Source organism: Vulpes vulpes, chromosome X (assembly GCF_048418805.1).
Source record: "Vulpes vulpes isolate BD-2025 chromosome X, VulVul3, whole genome shotgun sequence".
Classification (NCBI taxonomy): domain Eukaryota; kingdom Metazoa; phylum Chordata; class Mammalia; order Carnivora; family Canidae; genus Vulpes; species Vulpes vulpes.
This window is the reverse complement of record NC_132796.1, coordinates 122,153,125-122,179,776: the sequence shown is the minus strand read 5'-3', so window position 1 is coordinate 122,179,776 and position 26,652 is coordinate 122,153,125. Positions and strand designations below refer to the sequence as shown.

General features: G+C 39.6%; 1 protein-coding gene and 1 long non-coding RNA gene across 7 annotated transcripts in view; both read left to right on the top strand.

The window, feature by feature from the left end:
* Positions 1-26,652, top strand: part of TMLHE (trimethyllysine hydroxylase, epsilon) — a 116,019-nt gene that overhangs the window by 81,995 nt on the left and 7,372 nt on the right. The gene's annotated exons all lie outside the window — the stretch shown is intronic.
* On the top strand, positions 24,885-26,135 carry LOC140596164 (uncharacterized). The gene is made up of 2 exons (XR_011998181.1): positions 24,885-25,396; positions 25,691-26,135. It is a non-coding gene; the product is annotated as an uncharacterized lncRNA (long non-coding RNA).

The following is a 26,652-nucleotide window of genomic DNA, read 5'->3' as shown; positions in this document are numbered from 1 at the left end:
ACAGGGATGCAAGCGTGGATTTGCACGTGGATTTTGTCTCCTGCACCTTGACTCAATTCCCCTTTCTTTCCAGTAGTTGTTGGTAGAGTCGTTGGGAGTCTTTTCTATGGAGAGTACCCTGTCATCTGCAAAAAGTGGAAGTTTGGCTTCTTACTTACTGATTTGGAGGCCGTTTATTTCTCTTTGTTGTCTGACTGCTGAGGCTGGGCCTTCCAGTACCATGTGAACAGCAGTGGGGACAGTGGGCATCCTTGTCCTATTCCTGACCTTAGGGGAAAGCTCTGTTTTTCATCATTGTGTATGATGTTAGCTGTGGGCTTTTCAAATATGGCCTTTATTATATTGAGATATGTCCCCTCTAGACCTACTTTGTTGAGGGTTTCATCATGGATGGATGTTGTGCTTCATCAAATGCTCCTTCTGCATCTAGTGAAATGATCATATGGTTCTTATCCTTTCTCTCACTGATGTGATGTATCACACTGATTGACTTGCAAATATTGATACACAATTGCATCCTAGGAATAAATCCCACTTGTGTGTAGTGAATTTTTTTTTTTTTTTATGATAGTCACAGAGAGAGAGAGAGAGAGGCAGAGACACAGGCAGAGGGAGAAGCAGGCTCCATGCACCGGGAGCCCGACATGGGATTCGATCCCGGGTCTCCAGGATCGCGCCCTGGGCCAAAGGCAAGCGCCAAACCACTGCGCCACCCAGGGATCCCTTAGTGAATTATTTTTTAAATGTACTATTGGATTTGACTTGCTAGTAATTAGTGGAGGATTTTTGCTCCTATGTTCATCAGAAATAGTTGCCGGTGCTTCCCCTTTTCTTGTGATGTCTTTATCTGGTTTTCATATCAGAGTGATACTGGCCTCATAGAATGATTTTGCAAGTTTTCCTTCCATCTCTATTTTTTTTTGAAGTTTGAGAAGAACAGGTATTAACTCTTTAAATGTTTGATAGAACTCTGCCAGGAATCCGTCTGACCGTGGACTTTTGCTTATTGGGAGTTTTTTTTAATACGGACTCAATTTCTTTGCTGGTTATCAGTTTGTTCAAATTTTCTATTTCTTCTTTTTTCAGTTTTGGTAGTTTATATGTGTCTAGAAATTTATCCATTTCTTCCAGATTGGCCAATTTGTTGACGTATAGTTTTCCATCATAGTCTTTTATGATTGTTTGTATTTCTGTGGTGTTGGTTGTGATTTCTCTCTCATTTGTGATTTTATTTATTTGGGTCCTTTCTCTTTTCTTTTTCATAAGTCTGGCTGAGTTTTATCAATTGTACAATTTTTCAAAGAACCAGCTCCTGGTTTCATTGATCTCCTCTACTGTTTTAGTTTCTATCTCATTTACTTCTTCTCTAATCTTCATTTTTTCCTTTCTTCTGCTGGTTTTAGGCTTCACTTGTTTTTCTAACTCCTTTAGGTGTAAGGTTACGTTGTTTATTTTAGATTTTTCTTGCTTCTTGAGGTAAGCCTGTATTGCTATAAACTTCCCTTTTAGAACAGCTTTTGCTGCATCCCAAGTATTTTGGACTGTTGTGTTTTCACCTTTACTTGTCTCCATTCTTATTTATTCTTTGATTTTTTGATTGACCCATTGATTGTGTAGTAGCATGTAATTTAACCTTCGTGTATCTGTGGTTTTTCCAGAGTTTTTCTTGTGATTGACTTCTAGTTTCATGGCATTATGGTCACAAAAGATACATGATGGGACTTTGATATTCATGAATTTGTTGAGACTCGTTTTGTGGGCTAATATGTGATCTATTCTGGATAATGTTCCCTGCACATTGAAAAGAATGTGTATTGTGCTGTTTTAGGATGAAATGTTCTGAATGTTTACCTGTTAAATCCATCTGGTCCAGTGTGTCATTCAAAGCCATTGTTTCCTTTTGATTTTCTGTTTGTATAATCTGTCCATTGATGTAAGTGGGGTATTAAACACTCCCACTATTATTCTATTACTATCAATAAATTCCTTTATGTTCATTATTAACTTTTATGTATTTGGGTGCTCCCATGTTGGGTGCATACTTTCAATTGTTGTATCTTCTTGTTGGATTTTCCCCTTTACCTTTGAATAGTGTACTTCTTTGTCTCTTGTTACACTCTTTGCTGTAAAGTCTATTTTTTCCAAGTTTTCATACAACAGCTTGCTTTTGACATCACATCCCACTTGCATGATAGATGTTTCTCCATCCCCTCACTTTCAATCTGCAGGTCTCTTTGGGTCTATAATGAATCTCTTGTAGGCAGCATATAGATGGATTTTGTCTTTCTCTCCACTGTCACTCTATGTCTTTTGATTGAGTTGTTTAGTTCATTTCCTTTCAAAGTAATTATTGATAAATATGTATTATTGCCATTTTCTTACTTGTTTTGTGGTTGTTTTTGTAGTTTTTCTCGGATTATTTTTTTCTCTTGCTCTCTTTCACATTTTGCTGGCTTTCTTTAGTGATATGCTTGGATTCCTTTCTCTTTATTCCTTGCATATTTATTACCGGTTTTTGATTTGTCGTTACATTAGGTTTGTATATGACATCTTCTGCATATAGGGGTCTATATTTAGTTGCTGGTCATTTATGTTTGAACCAAGTCTTTACTCCTCTCCTTCCTATGTTTTAGGTTTATGGTGTAATATTTTACATTATTTTATTTTATGAATCCCTTGACTGATATTTACAGAAATACTTATCTTTACTGCCTTTGTGTTTTTGACTTTTCATACTCTCCTTTTTGGTCTTTCCTTTCCACTCAGAGTCCCCTTTAACATTTGTTATAGGGTTGGTTTAGTGGTCATGAAGCCCTTTAGGTTTGGTTTGTCTGGGAAACACTTTATCTCTCCTTCTATTCTGAACAACAGCCTCACTGGATAGAGCATTCTTGACTGAAGATTGTTTCCTTTTAGACCTCTGAATATATCCTGCCACTCCCCTGGGGCCTGCAAACTTTGTGCTGAAAAATTCTGCTATAAGTCTTATGGGGTTTCTTTTGTATGTGACTGTCTTCTTTTCTCTTGCTGCTTTAAAATTTTTTCCTTATCATTACTTTTTGCCATTTTAACTACTATGTGTCTTGGTGTGGACTTCCTTGAGTTGATTTGGGGCGGGGGGGGGGGGGAGGGGGGGAGGCGGATCTCCGTGCGTCCTGCATCTGGATATCTGTTTCCTTCCCCAGATTAAGGAAGTTTCCAGGTATTATTTCTGCAAATCAATTTTCTGTCCCCTTTTGTCTCTCTCTTATTCTCTTGGGATCCCTGGAATGTGAATGTTATTATGCTTGACGGAGTGACTGATTTTTCTAAGACTATTCTTTTTTTAAAAAAAAGATTTTATTAATTTATTCATGAGAGACACACAGAGAGAGGCAGAGACACAGGCAGAGGGAGAATCGGGGTTCCCTCAGGGAGCCTGATGCAGGACTTGATCCCAGGACCCCAGGATCATGACCTGAGCCAAAGGCAGATGCTCAACCACTGATTCACCCAGGTGTCCTCCTAAGGCTATTCTTATTTTGCATAATTTCTTTTCATCTCGGCTGCTCAGCCTGATTACTTCCCATTACTCTGTCTTCCAGGTCACCGATTGACTCCTCTGCTTCCTCTAGCCTGCTATTTATTATGTCAAGTGTATTTTTAGTTTCATGTATTGTGTCCTTCATCTCTGATTGGTTCTTCTTTTGTCTCTTTGATAAGGCTCTCACTGACATCCTCCTCTCTTTTCTCAGGTCCAGTGAGTATCTTTGTGATCGCTACTTTAAATTCTCTATCGGGCATCATATTCTTACATCCATTTTTGCTTACATGTCTTGCTGTGGTTTGGTTCTGTTATTTCATTTGGGACATATTTTTGTGTCCTCCTTTTGTCTAACTCTCTGTGCCTGTTTCTGTGTATTAGGAACATCAGGTATGTCTCTTATCCTGGCGGGTAATGGCCTTATGAAGAAGGGGTCCTGTAGTGCCCTGGAGCGCAGTGTCCCCTGTTTCCTGAGGCCTGGAGCTCCAGGGAGTATCTCCTATGTGTGTTGTGTATGCCTGCTTTTTAGTCCTGGTCTCTTTTACCTTCAGTCCAGTTGTCTGAAGAGGTTCTCTTTGCCTGTTTTGGGCAGTGTTTGATCCCCAGCAGGAGTGGGGCCCATTTTAACCAGCTGTGTGCTGCTGTGTTTGTTTAATGGGACATTCTGCCACCGCCGTGACTGAAATCATGCAAATCCTGCAGGTTGGGAGATCAGGTGTTGATGGTGTTTTGGCTGGTCTTTTGATTGGGGGGTGGGGGGGGACACCACACTGAGACAGAAGAAGTATGACTAGACAGGACCGATCTGTCCAAGTGTGAGGGGGTGTGGCTTGGTGTAAGCAAGCTAGGTAATGAGTATGGACACTGTACTGCTTTTCACAGATGGCCTTGTGTTTACGCTGGGATTTGGGGGCAGGAAGTGGTGCCTGCCAACCCTTCCATTCCTGGCGGGGCCTCCCTGTCATCCTTGCCTCTCTGGGCCATGCTCTGATGTGAGCAAATCACTCTCCTTTCCATCTGCGCCTGGCATTTTTCAAACTGCTGCTTCTGTGCTCTATCTCTGAGGGCCATTTGTTCTGCTGTCTCTTTAAAGGGAGGAACTCAACTTTGAACACCCACTGGACTCTCCCAGAGCTGAACTGGCAATTTTTTAGATTCCAGGATTTAAGTCCTACTGGTTGTATGAACTCATGAAATTTGGGCCTTCTCATTTCCAGAGCCAAATGTTATGGGGATTCATCTTCCCTGTGTGGCCTTGCCAGTGTGAAAGTCTGTTTTTTGCCCTTCTACAAGCCAGTGACTCAGTTGCTAAGCAAACAATAGGCCACCTCTCAGAGTACAAGCAGGAGAACAGGCAGTCAGCAAGGTGGTGGGACTATGCAAAAGAAGTCTGGATGCCAGTGAAAGCAGAAAGAATTAAGAGCACACAGATAGCACAGAGATGAGAGTGAGGGATGGGAACTTGCAGGATGACCGTTCAGTGTATGTCCCTATGGAATGCAGGAGGCTGCCTGCAAGTCATGTGGAAGCTCCATGTTGAGAGGGTTGTGGAAAGGTTTTCACCAGGCTGAGGCTGAAAGGCTGCATAAGGACCAAGTCCTGGGCCCCAAGGGGCTGGCACTACCTGACATGCTCACAATCACACAGTAGAGTCCTGGCCAGGTCCAGAGATACTAGCAAGAGAACTTCTTTCTCCCGTCCCTTCAGCGCCTTCTACTGAGAAATTTTAAGTATTGTGCTCACTCTCAAGGAGAAATGCTTAAAGGATTCTTAGAGAACATATACTATGTAAGGAGAGATGCATTTGGAACTAAGAAGCAATAAATAGGTAACTGAATACACAGCTGGTTTCAGCTTAATAATATCAGGTTGAGAAATATTTCATCTAGGTTCAATAGGGACATTGGTCTGGAAGTTTCTTTTTTGGTGACTTTTTAAATATTTTGGTGTTATGCTAATTTTGTAAAACTCTGGTTTAGCAAAGAATCTGTATAATACTTTATTATTTCCATCTTAAATGTTTCCTAGAATTTACTAGGGAACCTGTCTGTGTGGATGGACTTTATCTTATGGGATGGTTTTGAATATTCAGTGTTTGCCATATAGCGCTAATAAGATTCTGTTTCCTCTTTAGTGTTTCAAGAAATGTGTACATTTTACCTACGTTGTCAAATTTGTAGTCATAAAATCATTCATAATATTTGCTTATTGTTTTCCTAAAGTCTGTAGGCTCCAGTGATATCAGATGCTTGGTATTGGTAATAATTGCTCTATGTTTTTCTTGTTGAGTCTAAGAGTCTAACAATTTTCTTGGTCATTTCAACGAGCCATCTTGTTGGTTTGTTATTTTTCTCCATTGTTTGTTTCTACCTTATTGATTTATGTTCTTTTCTTCATTATTCTCTTATTTTTATATGTTTCTGGCTTGTTATTTTTCTCCATTGTTTGTTTCTACCTTATTGATTTATGTTCTTTTCTTCATTATTCTCTTATTTTTATATGTTTCTGGCTTGATTTATTCTCAGTCTTCAAGTTGCCTAAGGTAGAACCTAAGGTCATTGATTTTATACATTTAGCCCTTTTTATTATTCTTTTCCCTTTAAATTTTTTATCTGAGTATAGCTGAAAAACAAGTTACATTAGTTTCAGGTGTACCGCATAGTGATTCAACACTCAATAAGTGATACTACACTCACCACAAGTGTAACTCCCACCTGTCACCACACAGTGCTGTTACAACATCATGGACTGTCTTCCCCGTGCTGTGCCTTTTATTCCTATGACTTATTTATCCCATATCTGGAAGCCTGTATCTCCCTCTTCCCCTTACCTATTTTGCTCATCTCCTTACCCCCTTCCCTTCTAGCAACCAGCAATTTTACATTTAGTCTCTTCTAATATGATCATTTAAAGCTATAGTTTTGCCTCTAAGCCCTTTTTGCTGCATCCCCACAAATATTGATATGTTTTGTTTTTGTGATCATTAAGTACAACATATTTTCTAATTTCCCTTTTCTTTCTTTAACCATGTATTAACTAGAATTATGTTAATTTTCAAGTATCTCACCATGTATTTTTTTTAAAGATTTATGTATTTATTTATGAGAGAGAGAGAGAGAGAGAGAGAGAGGCAGAGACACAGGCAGAGGGAGAAGCAGGCTCCATGCAGGGAGCCCAACGCGGGACTCGATCCGGGGACCCCAGGATCGCGCCCTGGGCCAAAGGCAGGCGCCAAACTGCTGAGCCACCCAGGGATCCCCTCTCACCGTGTATTAACTATAATCATCTTCTTTAATTTCCAAATATCTGAGGTTTTTTTAGGTATCTTAATTTTTTAAAAGATTTATTTATTTATTCATGAGAGACACAGACTGAGAGAGAGAGAGGCAGAAACACAGGCCGAGGAAGAAACAGGCTCCTCGCAGGGAGCCCAATGTGGAACTCGATCCCAGATACCAGGATCATGACCCGACCCTTCTTAGGCTTACTTTTTGCATTCTATTAAGTGTTCCATTCTTTCTTCTAACTTATCTTTATTTTTATATTTATTTTTTTAATAAATTTATATTTTATTGGTGTTCAATTTTCCAACATACAGAAAAACACCCAGTGCTCATCCCGTCAAGTGCCCCCCTCAGTGCCCGCCACCCAGTCACCCCCAACACCCGCCCTCCTCCCCTTCCACCACCCCTAGTTCGTTTCCCAGAGTTAGGAGTCTTTATGTTCTGTCTCCCTTCCTGATATTTCCCACACATTTCTTCTCCCTTCCCTTATATTCCCTTTCACTATTATTTATATTCCCCAAATGAATGAGACCATATAATGTTTGTCCTTCTCCGAGTGACTTACTTCACTCATCATAATACCCTCCAGGTCCATCCACATTGAAGCAAACTGTGGGTGTTTGTCATTTCTAATGGCTGAGGAATATTCCATTGTGTACATAGACCACATGCCGGGACACCTGCACCCCGACGTTTCTAGCAGCAATGTCCACAATAGCCAAACTGTGGAAGGAGCCTCGGTGTCCAACGAAAGATGATGGATAAAGAAGATGTGGTTTATTTTTATATTTAAAGTGTGGTTTTGTTAATATATACTTTAGTCTTGCTTTTTTATCCTGAAAATCCCTTTGAATTAGGATACTTAGTACATTAGCATTTTTAAAGCTTTAAAACATTTTTAAAGTTTTTATTTGTATATCATAAAATAATGTTTTAAATGAACAATTCAGTAATTATTAATGTACTTACAAAGTCATGGAACCATCATCACAATCCAGTTTTTGGACGTTTCTATCACCCCAAAAGTTTCCTCATACCCATTAAACAGTCACTCCCCACTCCTGAACCCCACCACATACAAAGCCTTTGATAATTACTAATTTAAATTCTGTGTCTACAGATTTTGGACATTTTATATAAATGGAATCATATGACATATGGTCTTTCATGTCAGCTTTCTTTCACTTAACAAAATGTTTTTTTAATATTTATTCATGAGAGACACACAGAGAGAGAGAGGCAGAGACACAGGCAGAGGAAGAAGCAGGCTCCCTGTGGGGGGCCCGATGCAGGACTCGATCCCAGGATCCCGGGATCACCACTTGAGCCGAAGGCAGCTGCACAAAAACTGAGCCATGCAGGAGTCTCTCACTTAGCAAAATGTTTTCTAAGTTCATCCATGTTGTAAAATGTACCACTTTAGGTGCTCAGTAGTATTTTATTATAAATATATCACATTTTGTTTATATATTCAACAATAATGGATATTTAGATTATTTCTAGTTTGAGATATTCCTAATAATGTTGCTGTGAAAATTTGTGTACGTGTTTATATAGATATGTTTTCATTTCTTTTGAGTAGACTTCTAGGAATGTAATTACTAGTTCATATATTAAATCTATGTTTATACCTTTGAGGAACTGCCAGACTTTTCCACTCTGGATGCACCAGTTTACATTCCTGCCAGTAATGTATGAGGACTTCGGTTTCTATGCATCCTCACCAACACTTGTCATTATCCGTCTTTTTGATTATAACCATTCTAGTGCATGTGAACTAGTATCTCATTGTGATTTTGATTTGCAGTTCCTGGTGACTCATGATGTTGAGAAGCTTTTTATATGCTTCTTGACCATTTGTAAATCTTTAGTCAAATATTTTGCCTATTTTTAAATCGTGTCATTCATCTTCTTGTTGGTTATTTTATGAGTTTTTTAAAAATATTCTGAATACAAGTTCTTTATTGGATATATTATTCACAACTATTTCTCTCCCATTCTGTGGTTTGTGTTTTTACTTTCTTGAGTGTGTTATTTGATGTACTAAAAGTTTTAAATTTTGATGAAGTTAAAATTATCTATTTTTGTTGCTTATGCTTTTTGTGTTGTATCTAAGAAGCCTTTGCCTAGGGCAGCCCTGGTGACCTAACGGTTTAGCGCCGCCTTCGGCCCAGGCCATGATCCCGGAGACCCGGGATCGAGTCCCACGTCGGGCTCCCTGCATGGAGCCTGCTTCTCCCTCTGCCTGTGTCTCTGCCTCTCTCTATGTGTCTGTCATGAGTAAATAAAAAAAATCTTTTTTAAAAAAAGAAGCCTTTGCCTAATCCAAGGTCATGATGATTTATACCAATGATCTGTACTAAGAGTTTCTTTTAGTTTTAGCTCTTACATTTATTTCTCTAAATGTTTAGTTAATTTTTGCTTATGGTGTAAGGTCCAGCCTCATTTTTCTTTTGTATATGGATGTTTATTTGTCCTGGCAGTATTGTTGAAGAGAGTATTCTTTCCTTTATTGAATGGTCTTGGCACTCTTACTGGAAATCAGTAGTACATTGGGTAGCCCGGGTGGCTCAGCGGTTGAGCGCCTGCCTTTGGCCCAGGGTGTGATCCTGGAGTCCTGGGATCGAGTCCCACATCAGGCACCCTGCATGGAGCCTGCTTCTCCCTCTGCCTGTATCTCTGCCTCTCTCAAATAAATAAATAAAATCTTTTAAAAATATATTTTTCAGTTCTAAAATTTACAATTGGTTCTTTTTTATACTTCTTATTTGTTAGGAATTTCTATCCCTTCATTACAAGCATATTTTTACCTCATTGATATAGTAAAAATACCAACTTTAACTGGGCATTATATTATATGTTGGCAAATTGAATTTAAATAAAGAAATGTAAAAAAAAATACCTACTTTAAAATCCTTGTCTGATAATTCCAACATATGAGACATCTCAGGATTGACCTTTGCTGTCTTTTCCCTTCATAAGAGGTGACATTTTTCTGGTTCTTGTTACATGAACAATTCGGATTGTATTCTGGAGAATGTGAATGTTATTGAGACCCTAGATTCTGTTATATTTGCCCAAAGAATGTTGGGTTTTGTGGTGTTTTTCAACAGGCAATTAATTTAGTTATACTCAAAGTTCTTTGATAGCTGAAATTTCTGTTCAGTTGTTGTATCTCTAGATGTAATACTACGAGGTTTTCTTTACTATATGCAATTCAAGGGTCATCCTTCCAGGTATTTTTTTTCCTTCCAGGTATTTGAGTAGAGCTTGGTGTTCTTCTCTGATTCTCTCCCTTCTAGGTTTTTCTCTTCACTTTTTGGTGGCGGTGGTTGCACCAAACCTATCTTCTGGTTCTTCAGGCCAGAAAAACTAGGAGTTCTTTGGGGTTTCAGTGGCCCAATATGGTGCAGGTTGTGGCAAGCCCACAGGCTAGATGTCATGAAAATGAGAAACTCACCCAGTGCAGTTCCTTTCTTTCAAGTGTCAGCTCCATTCCAGAGTCTACCTCTATGATACCTTCAGGTAGTTATATTTTGCATTGTATCAGCTTTTAGTTGTCACCTATGAAAGGAGGGCATTGATCCAATAGTTTACTTACCCAATACCAGAAGCAGAACACAGTGCTCCGTATTGTTTAATAAACTAATAATATAGTATGCTTTGTATATAAGTAAGACTTTCTATAAATGGGATATTGTAACAGAGGCAATGACTATTCAAATTTTAACATTTATTAAACTTTAGAGCAAGGAATATTAAAATACAAGTATTTATATAGAACTATTTGCCTATCCTTCAGTCATTATTATTCAAAAATTAGTCTAACCCTTTCCTCCAAGTCCAAGTATAGCTAACTCACCGTGAAGACTTTCATGGTTTCTAGGGCTTGTTTTTATGGCTCAAGAGAGCTAAATAGTGTTTATTTTAGCTGACATTATAGACCTCCTGTGTGTCGGGCACAGTGTTATTATATAATATATAAGGCTTTATATAATCCTTATAATCATATAAGGTTGTTATTATTATTCTGTTTTCAGATGAGGAAACTGAGGCTCAAAGGGATCAAATAGCTTCTTTAAGTCACATGTTTGAGCTGGGATTATAAGGGTGATCTATCTGACTACACTGCCCATCATCTTTCACTTATACCACAGTACTGAAATCTACCAAATGCGTTTTCCCTTCAATCACTGAGCTCTCTTTACTTGGAAAATATTTGCCAAGTCATAATAAGAATAGCTTCATTAAGCCTTCCTAGCTTATTTTATCAGAAAAGTATCTTCTTTATTTGCTTTCCTGTACTTCCAGGACTTTCTTGCACCATATCAAAGCCGAAAAAATTTTAAAACTGCACAATAATATAATGATGTCACTTTGTGCAAAAGCCCAGAAATCATTTTGTTCTAATCAATATGCCACGTGACCATGGATAAATCACAATGCCTTATTTTTTAATGTCCATTATCTATAAAGTAAGATAATAATTGATAGCTGTAACACTTACCTCACAGGGTTATCAGATAGAGGATCAATGAGATTGTGTACATCAAAATTCTTATAAACCATAAATCTCTATTTGAAGTCAAGAAACTACAATTATGAACTGTAAAAAGTTGATCTTATGAATAACATACACTGGAATTAGATTATTGTTCAACTCTCTGGTACAAACAATGACTTAAAGTATGGGGAAACCTGATTTCAAAACCACTCTGCTACTTATAGACTCTGTGGCAGGTTTAACCTCTCTAAATTTCAATTGCCTTATATGTAAAAGGAAGCTAAACAACTTTCCCTTCTGGGGTGATGAAAGGATTAAGTTAAACAGTATTTGTGTAAGTACCTAATAGAGCATTGAGGGTTTCTAGAAGTAACAATGCCAAGACCCTAGTAAAGACTATGCTTCCTAACCCCATTTCCCTATGGGCATGGTTCCTTGAAGCCTGGGACAATGGACTATTATATGCATGCTTGGATTTGATTCTCACAATAGCTCTGCGAGATAAGCTAAACAGATGTTATTTATTCAATTTACGTATGAGAAAACTAAGAACATTGGCTGTAATTGTGCCATGTACTTTCTAACAGTACTGAATGCTATATATGTCCAAAAAGGGTACCATTAAATGTTTATTTCTCTTTTAAAAATATCTTTGGCAGTGTCTACTAAAGCTGAGCATACACATACCTAATGAACCAGAAATTCCATCCTTGACTTTATAGCATAAATAAATATATATGTTCACCAAAAGACACGTAATAGAATGTCCATAACAGCACGATTTATTTTTTCCAGTATGATTGACATTTAATTGACATATAACATTGTATTAGATTAATTTGTATGACATAATCTTTGATATATGTGTATTTTGTGATATTATTACCACAGTAAGCTTAGGTAATATCCATTACCACATAGTTACAATTTTTTTTATGATGAGAACTTTTACAATCTATTATCAGCAGTGAACAAGGATTCCCTTTCTTCATATCCTCGTAACACTTGTTACCGCATCTCTTTGATGACAACTATGCTAAGAGATGTGAGGTGATATCTCATTGTGGTTTTAATTTGCATTTCCCTGATGATTAGTGATATCGAGTACCTATTTGTGTACTTGTTGGCCATTTGTAAATCTTCTTTGGAAAAATGTCTATTCAGGGGATCCCTGGGTGGCTTGGTGGTTTAGTGCCTGCTTTCGGCCGGGGTCGTGATCCTGGAGTTCCGGGATCGAGTCCCGTATCGGGCTCCCTGTGTGGAGCCTGCTTCTCCCTCTGCCTGGGTCTCTGCCTCTCTCTCTCTCTCTCTCTCTCTCTCTCTGTGTGTGTGTGTGTGTGTGTGTGTGTTTGTGTGTGTGTGTGTGTGTGTCATGAATAAATAAATAAAATCTTTTTTTAAAAAAGGAAAAGTGTCTATTCGGTTCCTCTGCTTATTTTTAAATCAGATTGTTTGTGTTTTTTGCTATTGAGTTCTACAAGTTCTGTATATATTTCAAATACTAACTTCCTATCAGATGTATGAATTGTAAATATATTCTACCATCCTTTAAGTTGCCTTTTATTTTGTTGACGGTTTGTTGTGCAGAAGCTTTTTAGTTTGATGTAGTCCTACTTGTTTGTTTTTGCTTTTGTTTTCTTTCCTTTATTTGTCAAATCCAAAAATACCATTGCTAAGACTATTGTGAAGGAAGTGTACCCGCTGCGTCTTCCTCTAGGAGTTTTAAGAGGGTCAGATCTTACATTCAAGTCTTTAATTCATTTTGAATAGATATTTGTGTACAGTGTAAGATAGGGGTTTGGTTCCATTGTTTTGCATGTGGTTGTTGTTTTACCAATACTATTTATCAAATAAATTATTCTTTTCCATTGAGAATTCTTGACTCTTTTGTTAAATGCTAGTTGATCATATATGAATAGACTTATTTCTCTCAATTCTGTTCCATTGGTCTCTCTGTCTATCTTTATGCCAGAATCATACTGTTTTGATCATGATAGCTTTGTGAAATGGTTTGAAATCAGAAAGTATGATGTCTGCAAGATTGCATTCACTATTTGGGGTCTTTGTGGTTCCATACAAACTTTACAATAATTTTTTCTATTTCTATGGAAAATGCCAGTATAGGGATCCCTGGGTGGCGCAGCGGTTTGGCGCTTGCCTTTGGCCCAGGGCGCGATCCTGGAGACCCGGGATCGAATCCCACATCGGGCTCCCCGTGCATGGAGCCTGCTTCTCCCTCTGCCTGTGTCTCTGCCTCTCTCTCTCTCTCTGTGTGTGTGACTATCATAAATAATAAAAAAGGGGAAAATGCCAGTATAGTTTTGATACGGATTGCAATGAATCTGTAGATTGCTTTGGATAGTATGGATATTTAGCAATATAAATTACTCTAATTAATGAGATCAGAATATCTTTCCATTTATTTGTGTCATCTTCAATTTCTTTCTTTACTGTTTTATAGGTTTCAGTGTACAGGTCTTTCAGCTCCTTGGTTAAATTTATTTCTAGATATTTTATTCTTTTAGGTACAATTGTAAATGGGATTGTTTTCTTAATTTTTTCCTGATAATTTCAATAAATTATAGAAGGTTATAGAAATGAAACAGAGTTTTGCATATAAATTTTGTATCTTGCAACTTTACTAAATTTGTTTTTTTAAAATATTTTATTTTTTAATTTTATTTATTCATAGAGACACACAGAGAGGCAGAGACACAGGCAGAGGGAGAAGCAGGCTCCACGCAGGGAGCCCAACATGGGACTCGATCCCGGGTCTCCAGGATCACACCCTGGGCTGCAGGCGGCGCTAAACCGCTGCGCCACCGGAGCTGCCCAAAAGATTTTATTTATTTATTTATTTATTTATTTATTTATTTATTTATGATAGACAGAGAGAGAGAGAGAGAGGCAGAGACACAGGAGGAGGGAGAAGCAGGCTCCATGCAGGGAGCCAGACGTCGGACTCGATCCTGGGACTCCAGGATCACGCCCTGAGCCAAAGGCAGACACAACCGCTGAGCCACCCAGGCTTCCCTAAATTTGTGTTTTAGTTCTAACAGTTTTTTGGTGGTCTTTGAGGTTTTCTATATATAATGCCATGTTTTCTGCAAATAGAGACAGCTTTACTTCTTCCTTTCTGATTGGGGGCTGCCTTTTATTTCTTTTTCTTGCCTAATTGCCCTGGCTAGAACTTCTACTACTATGTGAAATAAAAGTGATAAGAATGGGCATTACTGTCTTCTTCCTTATTTTAGAGGAAAAGCTTTCAGCTGTTCATCACTAAGTTTATAATGTTATGGAGTTTTCATATATAGCCTTCATTATGTTGAGGTATGCTCCTTCTATACTCACTTAATTGAAAGTTCTCAAGAGTGGACATTAAATTTTGTCAAATGCTTTTTCTGCATCTATTGAGATGATCATATGATTTTTATCTTTTATTTTGTTATTGTGGTGTATCACATTGACAATTTGCAGATTTTTAACCATTCTTAAATCCCTGGAACAAATCCCACTTGATCATAGTGTATGATCCTTTTAATATATTATTGAGTTTGGTTTGCTATTTTTTGAGAATTTCCACATCTATTATTCTTCAGTGATATTGGACTATAATTTTTATTCTTATAGTGTCCTTGATCTAGTTTTGGTATTAGAGCAATGCTGGCTTCATGAAATCGGTTTAGAAGTGTTCTCTTCAACTTTTTGGAAGAGTTTGAGAATGATTGATATTCTTTTTTTAACTTTGGTAGAATTCACAAGCGAAGCCTTCTGGTCATAGACTTTTCTTTGTGGGATGGTTCTTGATTACTAATTCAATCTCCTTACTAATAATTGATCTTTGCAGATTTTGTATTTATTCATGGTTCATCTTGGTTGTATGTTTCTAGGAAATTTTATCTATTTCTTCTAGGTTGTCCAAGTTGTTGGTGTTTAATTGTATGTAAATTTTATATCCTCTTGTTATTGATCTTGTTCTCATTATATAATGAACTTCTTTGGAGGGTGATTCAAGATATCAACATAGGAAGACCGTGAACCCACCTCCTCTCATGGATACACCAAATCTAAAGCTATAAGTGAACAATTCCCTCAGGAAAAGAAGTGAAAACTTGCTGAACTGTTCCTCCATAACAAAGGATAAAAGGACCACATCAAAATGGGTAGGAAAGGCAGAGACATGGTCTCACCAAAAACCCTATGCCCAGCGCAGTGACCCACAATTGGGAGGGATCTCGTAAGTCTGGAGGAGAGGAGGCACCCCAACCCTTGGGACCTGTACCACAGAGACAAATGCAAAATATGCCCAGCTTGGGAAATCAATAAGTCCTACATCCAAGGGACACAAAGGGCTGTTTGGAAATGAAATACTCCCTTTAAAGGACTTGCAGGTAGTCCCACTCACCCCAGGACCCACCACAAAAGCAGCACATTGAAAAGTAGATTATATGTGAAGAAGATTCATTATTTTATTTTTTAAATTTCATTTATTTTATTCATGAGAGAGAGAGAGAGAGAGAGAGAGAGAGAGGCAGAGACCCAGGCAGAGGGAGAAGCAGGCTTCATGCAGGGAGCCCGACGTGGGACTCGATCTGGGGTCTCCAGGATTAGGCCCTGGGCCGAAGGCAGGCGCTAAACCGCTGAACCACCCGGGCTGACAAGTTCTTTATTTTAAAACATCTGCTGGAGGGGCAGGGACAATTGGACTCTCTCTGGAGACAAACACACTGGTGAGTGCCATTTTTGCACTCTCCCTCTACCTGCTAGGGCAAGCAGGCCAAGATAGATGTGGCAGCAGGAGTGAGTGGTCATGGAGTTTTCTACCGCTGCCTTGCTGAAGCCAGTGGGCATGTGCAGTTGCATCACACACTACCTTGCGGAGGCTAGAGGGGACTAGTGGCCATGGCATTCTCCTGCTGCCTTGCTGGAGCGGGCAGGCAGGTCCTGACATGGCACTTTCCAACAACACACTGACGGATGGGCACATTTAGCCAAGGCATTCCCCCACTACTTTGCTAAAGCCATTGGACATGCCCCACCCCCATGCTCTCCGGCTGCATTGCTAAAGCCACTGGGCATGTGTAGTTCACATAGGGGATGCTCCTTGATCACCTGGCCCTGGTAGCCAGGAGGGGTTGTGTTTCTGGGCTTCACAGGACTGTAACAATCAGGAATGACAGACTACCACCCCCAGAACACTGCACAGAGAGTAGTAGACTGAAACACACCCCTAATCTTCCTGTGAAAAAGGCCATTTACTTCTCCTGGAACTTCAGCCTGAAGGACAGACTGCAGGTTTTCCACACATCCAGAGACTAAGGAAGTGCTTTCAGGAATGTAAGTAGCAAGATACCATCCTTGCACTCTTCCCTGGTCTTGCTACAGCTCACTGGTGCCCCCCAGAAAAAAGTTTATATATCCATCTGGAGCCTCAAGTTTTGCAACTGTCTCCCAGGAGATACTTTTAGATCTTCTGGTCTGGAGGCTAGCAGGGTTTACAATTGTGGCTTCACAGGACTGTATATATTTATATACTCTAAAAACTGTTGCCTATAGCTTTGGCTTCTAATCAGTGTGAAACTAGGTGCTAAGATTCCTCTCCCTGGGACATTGACATGTCTTTAAAAATCCTCAACTATGGGGATTTATCAAGAATAAATCAGGCTTCAGGGCACCTGGGTGGCTCAGTGGTTGAGCATGTGCCTTTGGCTCAGGTCGTGATCCCAGGGTCATGGGATCAAGTCACACATCATGCTCCCTACACAGAGCCTGCTTCACCCCTCACCCTCTGCCTATGTCTCTATATCCTTCATGAATACATAAATAAAATCTTAAAAAAAAAGATTTCTTAAAAAGAGGAGCACTGAGTAATGTATAGAATGGTTGAATCACTGTGTTGTACACTTGAAACCAATATAACAATATAACACTATGTTAACTATATAGGAATTAAAAAATAAATGAATGAAAGACAGTCCCAATAAACAAATGTCCAGGACCAAACAGCTTCACTGGTTAATTCTACCAAACTTTCCAAGAAGATTTAACATTCATCCTTCTCAAACTCTTACAAAAAATTGAAAAGAGAATGCTCCCAAATTCATTTTCTGAGGCTAACATTACCCAACACAAAGAACAAATAAGAACATAAAAAAATTATAGGTCAATATTCCTGATGAACATGGATCCGAAAATGCTCAACAAAATATTAGCTAATTAATTTCAACAATACTTTGATAAATTCAGACATCATGATCAAGTGGAATTTATCCCAGTGATCCAAGGATGGTTTAGTATCTGCAAATCAATTAGCTATTTGTGGGTGGCCAAATTCAATATATGGAAAACCCTAAAGACTCCACCCAAAAAGAAACTGTTAGAATAAACAAATTAAAGTTGCATGGTTCAAGGTCAATATAAAAAATTGGTAGCATTTCTATACACTAACAATGAACTATCAGGAAGAGAACTTAAGAAAACAATCCCACTTAATATTGTATCAAAAACAATAAAAATTGTTAGAAGTAAATTTAACCAAGAGAGTAAAAGATTTATATACTGAAAAATATAAAATGTTGATGAAAGAAATAGAAGAAATCACTAATAAATGGAAAAATATTCCATTATCATGGATTGGAAGAATGAATAGTTAAAATCTCCTTATTAGCCATAGCAATATACACATTCAGTGCAATTTCTATGAAAATTCCAATGGTATTTTTGACAGAAATAGAAGAAATAACCCTAAAATTTGAATGGAGAAAAAAAAAGACTCAAATAGCCAAAGCAATTTTAAGAAGAATAGATCTAGTGAGGAGGAGAAGAAGATGGCAGCAGAGTAGGAGGACCCTAGCCTTGTCTCATCCCACAAACACAACTAAATAACTATCAAATCATCCTAAATACCCCATGAACTGACCTAAAGATTGACAGAATAAACTCCACAACTGAAGGGAAAGAAGAGGCCACATTGAAGAAGGTAGGAAGTGTGGAGGTGTGGTTTAGGGAAAAAATGGATTGCTAGTGCTGTGGAGGAGAGGGAAGTATAGTCGTGGAGAAAGGTGAGAGAGAGACAGAGAGAGAAGCACACAAGGGAAGGTACAAGGAGAATGTTTCCCCAAAGCCATTGGCTTGGAAAATGAGAGAGGCTTAATTTCATGAGTTCTTAGGGATCCCTGGGTGGCGCAGCGGTTGAGCATCTTCCTTTGGCCCAGGGCGCGATCCTGGAGACCCGGGACCAAATCCCACATCGGGCTCCCGGTGCATGGAGCCTGCTTCTCCCTCTGCCTATGTCTCTGCCTCTCTCTCTCTCTCTCTCTCTCTCTCTCTCTCTCTGTGACTATCATAAATAAATTTAAAAAAAATTTCATGAATTCTTGCAACTAGTGAGGTTTAAAGACTGGAGTTTTATTTTTTAAATCTTTTTTTTTAAGATTTTATTTATTTATTCATGATAGACACAGAGGGAGAGGCAGAGAGACAGGCAGAGGGAGAAGCAGGCTCCATGCCAGGAGCCCAACGTGGGACTGGATCTGGGGTCCCCAGGATCACACCCTGGGCCAAAGGCAGGCGCTAAACCACTGCGCAACCCAGGAATCCCAAGTTTTATTTTTTAAAAAAGATTTTATTTAATTATTCATGAGAAGAGAGAGAGGCAGAGACATAGGCAGAGGGAGAAGCAGGCTCCATGCAGGGAGCCTGATGTGGGACTTGATCCCAGGATCCCAGGAACACGACCTGAGCCAAAGGCAGACACTCAGCCCCTGAGCCACCCAGGTGTTCCAAAGACTGGAGTTTTAAAGTTCAGCAGGCTTGGCAGCAATAGAGCTTGGAGGGCACGGACCTGATCCTGGAGAGAAGGCAGGCAGGCAACCCGGGAGCAGATAGCATGAAAACAGCAATTTGAAGAATGCCTGGGACACACAGCAGGGAGGAGAGTAGATTATTTGCTCTTCTCAGAGCCCATCCCTGAGAGGCAGCATTCAGGGAGATGCCTCTCTGAAAACAAAAGAGCTGGCTGGCACTATTGCCCAGCTCCATCCCTCAGTATAAACACAGGGCCACCAGTGAGAAACAGTGCAGTGCTGACACCGGCTGCCTAACTTGCATACACCAAGCCCCATACCCCTCCGCTCTGGTGGGACTGCACTTGTTTGTTGGGCTTCCCTCAATCCCAGCATAGCAGGCCCCTCCCCCAGGAAAAAGCAAAAACCGCTGCCCACATCACATCTCCCAACCAGAGTCCTGCAGGGCCTCAGTTTTGGTGGCATTGGTGACAGGTTCCATGTCACAAGCACACCAGAGCACACAGAGTTAAAACTCACCACATTCAGGCCAGGGACCAAATACTGCCCACTGCAGACAAGGAGAGCTTCTGCACATGACTGGCTTGAAGGACAGAGCAGCCAAAACACAATAGCAGAGCACACCCAGCACACACCAGAGACAATCCCTGAAATGCCAGGCCCTGCACACTCCATGACATCTTCTTCATAAGGCCATTACTTTCAAGAGCAGGAGACATAACTTTTCTAACACAGAGTAGAAGGCAGAACTTAGATTAAATGCAAAGATGGAGGAATTTATCCCAAATGAAAGAAACATAAGGCCAAACCAGAGATCTAAGTGAAAGAGATAAGTAACATGCCTGATGGAGAACTTAAGCAACAATCATAAAGATGCTCACTGGACTTAAGAAAAGATATTAGTGATACCCTTATCAGAGAGATGGAAGTGTTTTTAAAAGTCAACCAGAGATAAAGAATGCGATAAATGAGATTGGAAACAGGCTTGATGTAATGAACAGCACACTGGAAGAAGCAAAGGAACTAATTAGTGACCTAGAAGAAAAAATAATGGAAAAGAATGAAGCTGAATAAAAGAGAGAAAGGAGAATTATGCAACATAAGAATAGACCTAGAGAACTCCGTGGCTCCATCAAACATAATAACATTCATATTATAGGAGCCTCAGAAAAAGAGGAGAGAGGAAAAGGGAAAAAAATTATTTCAGGGGGCAATATGGCGGAAAAGTAGGATCCCCAAGTTACCTGTCCCCACCAACTTACCTAGATAACTTTCAAATCAACCTGAAAACCTACAAATTAGGTCTGAGATTTAAAGAGAGAAAAGCTGGAATGCTACAGTGAGAAGAGTTCGCACTTCTATCAAGTACAACTGGTTTTTGGGCACTTTGCACTGAGCAAAATGACTAGAAGGAAAACCTCACCTCAAAAGAAAGAATCCGAAACAGTCCTCTCTCCCACAGAGTTACAAAATTTGGATAACAATTCAATGTCAGAAAGCCAATTCAGAAGCACTATTATAAAGCTACTGGTGGCTCTAGAAAAAAGCATAAAGGACTCAAGAGACTTCATGACTGCAGAATTTAGATCTAATCAAGCAGAATTTTTTTTAAGATTTTATTTATTTATCCATGAGGGTCACACAGAGAGAGAGAGAGAGAGAGAGAGAGAAAGAGAGAGAGAGACATGCAGAGACAGAAGCAGGCTCCATGCAGGGAGCCCGATGTGGGACTCGATCTCGGGTCTCCAGAATCACGCCCCGGGCCAAAGGCAGATGCTCAACCACTGAGCCACCCAGGGATCCCTAATCAAGCAGAAATTAAAAATCGATTAAATGAGATGCAATCCAAACTAGAGGTCCTAACGACGAGGGTTAACAAGGTAGAAAAGCAAGTGAGTGACGTAAAAGACAAGTTGATGGCAAGGAGGGACTGAGGAAAAAAGAGAAAAACAATTAAAAGATCATGAGGATAGGTCAAGGGAAATAAATGACAGCCTCAGAAGGAAAAATATATGTTTAATTGGGGTTCCCGAGGGCGCCAAAAGGGGCAGAGGTCCAGAATATGTATTTGAACAAATCATAGCTGAGAACTTTCCTAACTTGGGAAGGGAAAAGGCATTCAGATCCAGGCGATAGAGAGATCCCCCCTAAAATCAATAAAAACCGCTCAACACCTCGACATTTAATAGTGAAACTTGTGAATTCCAAAGATAATGAGAAGATCCTTAAAGCAGCAAGAGACAAGAAATTTCTCTGTTATGAGGAGAAATATTAGATTAACATCAGACCTCTCCACAGAGACCTGGCAGGCCAGAAAGGGCTGACAGGATATAGTCAGGGTCCTAAATGACAAGAACATGCAGCCAAGAATACTCTATTCAGCAAGGCTCTCATTCAGAATAGAAGGAGAGATACAGAGATTCCAAGATAGGCAGAAACTGAAAGAATATGTGACCACGAAGCCAGCTCTGCAAGAAATACTAAAGGGGACTCTGTAATAGAAAGAGCAAGTCCAAGGAAACAATCCACAAAAACAGGGACTGAATAAGTATCATGATGACACTAAATTTATGTCTTTCAATAGTAACTCTGAACGTGAATGGGCTTAATGACGCCATCAAAAGGCACAAGGTGTCAGACTGGATAAAAAAGCAGGACCCATCTATTTGCTGTCTACAGGAGACTCATTTTAGACCTAAGGACACCTCCAGCCTTAAAAAGTTGGAGAACCATTTACCATTCAAGTGGTTGTCAAAAGAAAGCAGGGGTAGCCATCCTCATATCAGATAAATTAAAGTTTATCCCAAAGACTGTAGTAAGAGATGAGATGAAGAGGGACACTATATCATACATCAAGGATCTATCCAACAAGAGGAACTAACAATCATGAATATTTATGGCCTGAATGCGGGAGCTGCCAAGTATATCAAACAATTAATAACCAAAGTTAAGACATACTTAGATAATAATACACTTATATTTGGAGACCTGAACACGGTGCTTTCTGCAATTGATAGATCTTATAAGCACATCTCCAAAGAAATGAGAGCTTTAAATGATACACCGGACCAGATGGATTTCACAGATATTTACAGAACTTTACATCCCAACTCAACTGAATACACATTCTTCTCAAGTGCACATGGAACTTTCCCCAGAATAGACCACATACTGGGTCACAAATCCGGTCTTAACCAAAAGATTGGGATTGTCCCCTGTGTATTTTCAGACCATAATGCTTTGAAACTAGAACTAAACCACAAGAAGAAGTTTGGAAAGATTTCAAACACGTGGAAGTTAAAGACCATCCTGCTAAAAGATGAAAGGGTCAACCAGGAAATTACAGAAGAATTAAAAAGATTCATGGAACCTAATGAGAATGAAGATACAACCGTTCAAAATCTTTGGGATACAGCAAAAGCAGTCCTGAGAGGGAAATACATCGCAATACAAGCATCCATCCAAAAACTGGAAAGAACTCAAATACAAAAGGTAACCTTGCACCTAAAGGAGCTGGAGAAGGAACAGCAAATGAAACCTTCATCAGCAGAAGACAATTAATAAAGATTCGAGCAGAACTCAATGAAATAGAGACCCGAAGAACTGTGGAACAGATCAACAAAACCAGGAGTTGGTTCTTTGAAAGAATTAATAAGATAGATAAACCATTAGCCAGCCTTATTAAAAAGAAGAGAGAGAAGACTCAAATTAATAAAATCATGAATGAGAAAGGAGAGATCACCAGCAATACCAAGGAAATACAAACTATTTTAAAAACATATTATGAGGAACTATACGCCAATAAATTAGGCAATCTAGACCAATGGACGCATTCCTGGAAAGCCACAAACTACCAAAACTGGAACAGGAAGAAATAGAAAACCTGAACAGGCCAATAACCAGGGAGGAAGTTGAAGCATTCATCTAAAACCTCCCAAGACACAAAAGTCCAGGGCCAGATGGCTTCCCAGGGGAATTCTGTCAAAGGTTTAAAGAAGGAACCGTACCTATTCTACTAAAGCTCTTTGGAAAGATAGAAAGAGATGGAGTACTTCCAAACTTGTTCTATGAGGCCAGCATCACCTTAATTCCAAAACCAGACAAAGACCCCACCAAAAAGGAGAATTATAGACCAATATTCCTGATGAACACAGATGCAAAACTTCTCAACAAGATACTAACCAATAGGATCCAGCAGTACATTAAGAAGATTATTCACCATGACCAAGTGGGATTTATCCCTGGGATGCAAGGCTGGTTCAACACTCGTAAAGCAATCTATGTGGTAGATCATAACAATAAGAGAAAAAACAAGGACTATATGATCCTCTCAATAGAGGCAGAGAAAGCATTTGACAAAATACAGCATCCATTCCTGATCAAAACACTTCACAGTGTAGGGATAGAGGGAACATTCCTCAGCATCTTCAAAGCCATCTACTAAAAGCCCACAGCAAATATCATTCTCAATGGGGAAGCACTGGGAGCCTTTCCCCTAAGATCAGAAACAAGACAGGGATGTCCACTCTCACCACGGCTATTCAACATAGTACTAGAAGTCCGAGCCTCAGCAATCAGGCAACAAAAAGAAATAAAAGGCAAAGAAGAAGTCAAACTCTCCCTCTTCGCAGATGACATGAAAACCCAAAAGACTCCACCCCAAGATTGCTAGAACTCATACAGCAATTTGGCAGTGTGGCAGGATACAAAATTAATGCCCAGAAATCAGTGGCATTTCTATACACTAACAATGAGACTGAAGAAAGAGAAATGAAGGAGTCAATCCCATTTACAATTGCACCCAAAAGCATAAGATACCTAAGAATAAACCTAACCAAAGAGATGAACTATCTATACCCTAAAAACTACAGAACGCTTCTGAAAGAAATGGAGGAAGACACAAAGAGATGAAAAAATATTCCATGCTCATGCATTGGAAGAATTACTATTGTGAAAATGTCGATGTTACCCAGGGCAATTTACACATTTAATGCAACCCCTATCAAATTCCATGGACTTTCTTCAGAGAGTTGGAACAAATCATCTTAAGATTTGTGTGGAATAAGAAAAGACCCCGAATAGCCAGGAGAATATTAAAAAAGAAAACCATACCCGGGGGCATCACAATGCCAGATTTCAGGTTGTACTACAAAGCTGTGGTCATCACAACAGTGTGGGACTGGCACAAAAACAGACACATAGATCAATGGAACAGAATAGAGAATCCAGAAGTGGACCCTCAACTTTATGGTCAACTAGTATTCGACAAAGGAGGAAAGACTATCCACTGGACAAAAGACAGTCTCTTCCATAAATGGTGCTGGGAAAATTGGACAGCCACATGCAGAAGAATGAAACTAGACCACTCCCTTGCACCAGACACAAAGATAAACTCAAAATGGATGAAAGATCTAAATGTGAGACATGTTTCAATCAAAACCCTAGAGGAGAACACAGGCAACACCCTTTTTGAACTTGGCCACAGCAACTTCTTGCAAGATACATCCATGAAGGCAAGAGAAACAAAAGCAAAAATGAATTATTGGGACTTCATCAAGATAAGAAGCTTCTGCACAGCAAAAGAAACTGTCAACAAAACTACAAGACAACCTACAGAAGGGGAGAAGATATTTGCAAATGACGTATCAGATAAAGGGCTAGTTTCCAAGATCTATAAAGAACTTATTAAACTCAACACCCAAGAAACAAACCATCCAATAATGAAATGGGCAGAAGACATGAAGAGAAATCTCACAGAGGAAGACATAGACATGGCCAACAAGCACATGAGAAAATGCTCCACATCACTTGCCATCAGGGAAATACAAATCAAAACCACCATGAAATACCACCTCACACCAGTGAGAATGGGGATAATTCACAAGACAGAACAACACATGTTGGAGAGGATGCAGAGAAAGGGGAACCCTCCTGCACTGTTGGTGGGAATGTGACCTGGAGCAGCCACTCTGGAAAACTGTGTGGAGGTTCCTCAAAGAGTTAAAAATAGACCTGCCCTACGACCCCCAATTGCACTGCTCGGGATTTACCCCAACGATACAGATGCAGTGAAACACCGGGACACCTGCACCCCGACGTTTATAGCAGCAATGTCCACAATAGCCAAACTGTGGAAGGAGCCTCGGTGTCCATCGACAGATGATGGATAAAGAAGCTGTGGTCTGTGTATACAATGGGATATTCTTCAGCCATTAGAAATGACAGATACCCACCATTTGCTTCGACGTGGATGGAACTGGAGGGTATGATGCTGAGTGAAGTAAGTCAATCATTGAAGGAAAAACATTATATGGTCATTTGGGGAATATAAGAATTAGTGAAAGGGAATAAAGGGAAAGAAGAGAAAATGAGTGAAAATATAAGTGGAGGTGACAAAACATGAGAGACACCTAACTCTGGGAAAGGAACAAGAGGTAGTAGAAGGGGAGGTGGGCGGGGGGTTGGGGTGACTGCGTGATGGGCACTGAGGGGGCACTTAGGATGAGCACTGGGTGTTCTGGTATATGTTGGCAAATTGAACTCCAATAAAAAATTTTTTTAAATTTTATTTCAGAAATAATAGCTGAAAATTTCCCTAATCTGGGAAAGGAAACAGACATCCAGATCCAGGAGGTACAGAGAACTCCCATCAACATCAACAAAAGCAGGCCAATACCAAGGCATACCATAGTTACATTTGGGAAACCCGCTGATAACAAGAAAATGCTGGAAGCAGCAAGACAAAAAAAAGTCCTTAACTTATAAGGGAAGACCCATAAGGTTAGCTGCAGACCTCTCCACGGAAACCTGGCAAGCCCGAAAGGAGTGACGTGATATATTCAACGAGCTAAAAGTGGAAACTCTGCAGCCAAGAATACTCTCTCTAGCAAGGCTATCATTCAGAATAGGACAGATAAAGAGTTTCCCAGACAAACAAAAGCTAAAGGAGTTAGTGACCACTAAACCAGCCCTGCAAGAAATATTAAAGGGGAGTCTGAGTGGAAAGGAAAGACCAAAAAGGACAAAGACAAGAAAGAATCAGAGAAATTCTCCAGGAACAATGACAGAACAAGTAGTAAAATGGCCATGGATACATATCTATTGATAATTACTCTGAGTGTAAATGGACTAAGCACTCCAATCAAAAGGCATAGGGTGTCAAAAAAATAATCCAGTTAAAAAATGGGCAGCAGACATGAATAGACATTTTTCCAAAGAAGACGTGCAGATGGGCAATTGAGACATGAAAAGATGCTCAACATCACTCACCAGGGAAATACAAATCTGAACTATAGTAAGACATCACTTCACACCAGAATGGCTAAGAGGAACAACGCAGGAAACAACAGGTGTTGTTTCCCACACTGTGGGTTGGAATGCAATCTGGTGCAGCAATCTGGAAAACAGTATGAAGGGTCCTCAAAAAGTCAAAAATAGAGCTACCCTATGATCCAGCAATTGCACTACAGTTTACATCTTTTTACCTTATGTATCCATTAACAAATTATTGTAGTTATAAGTGTTTTTAATACTTTT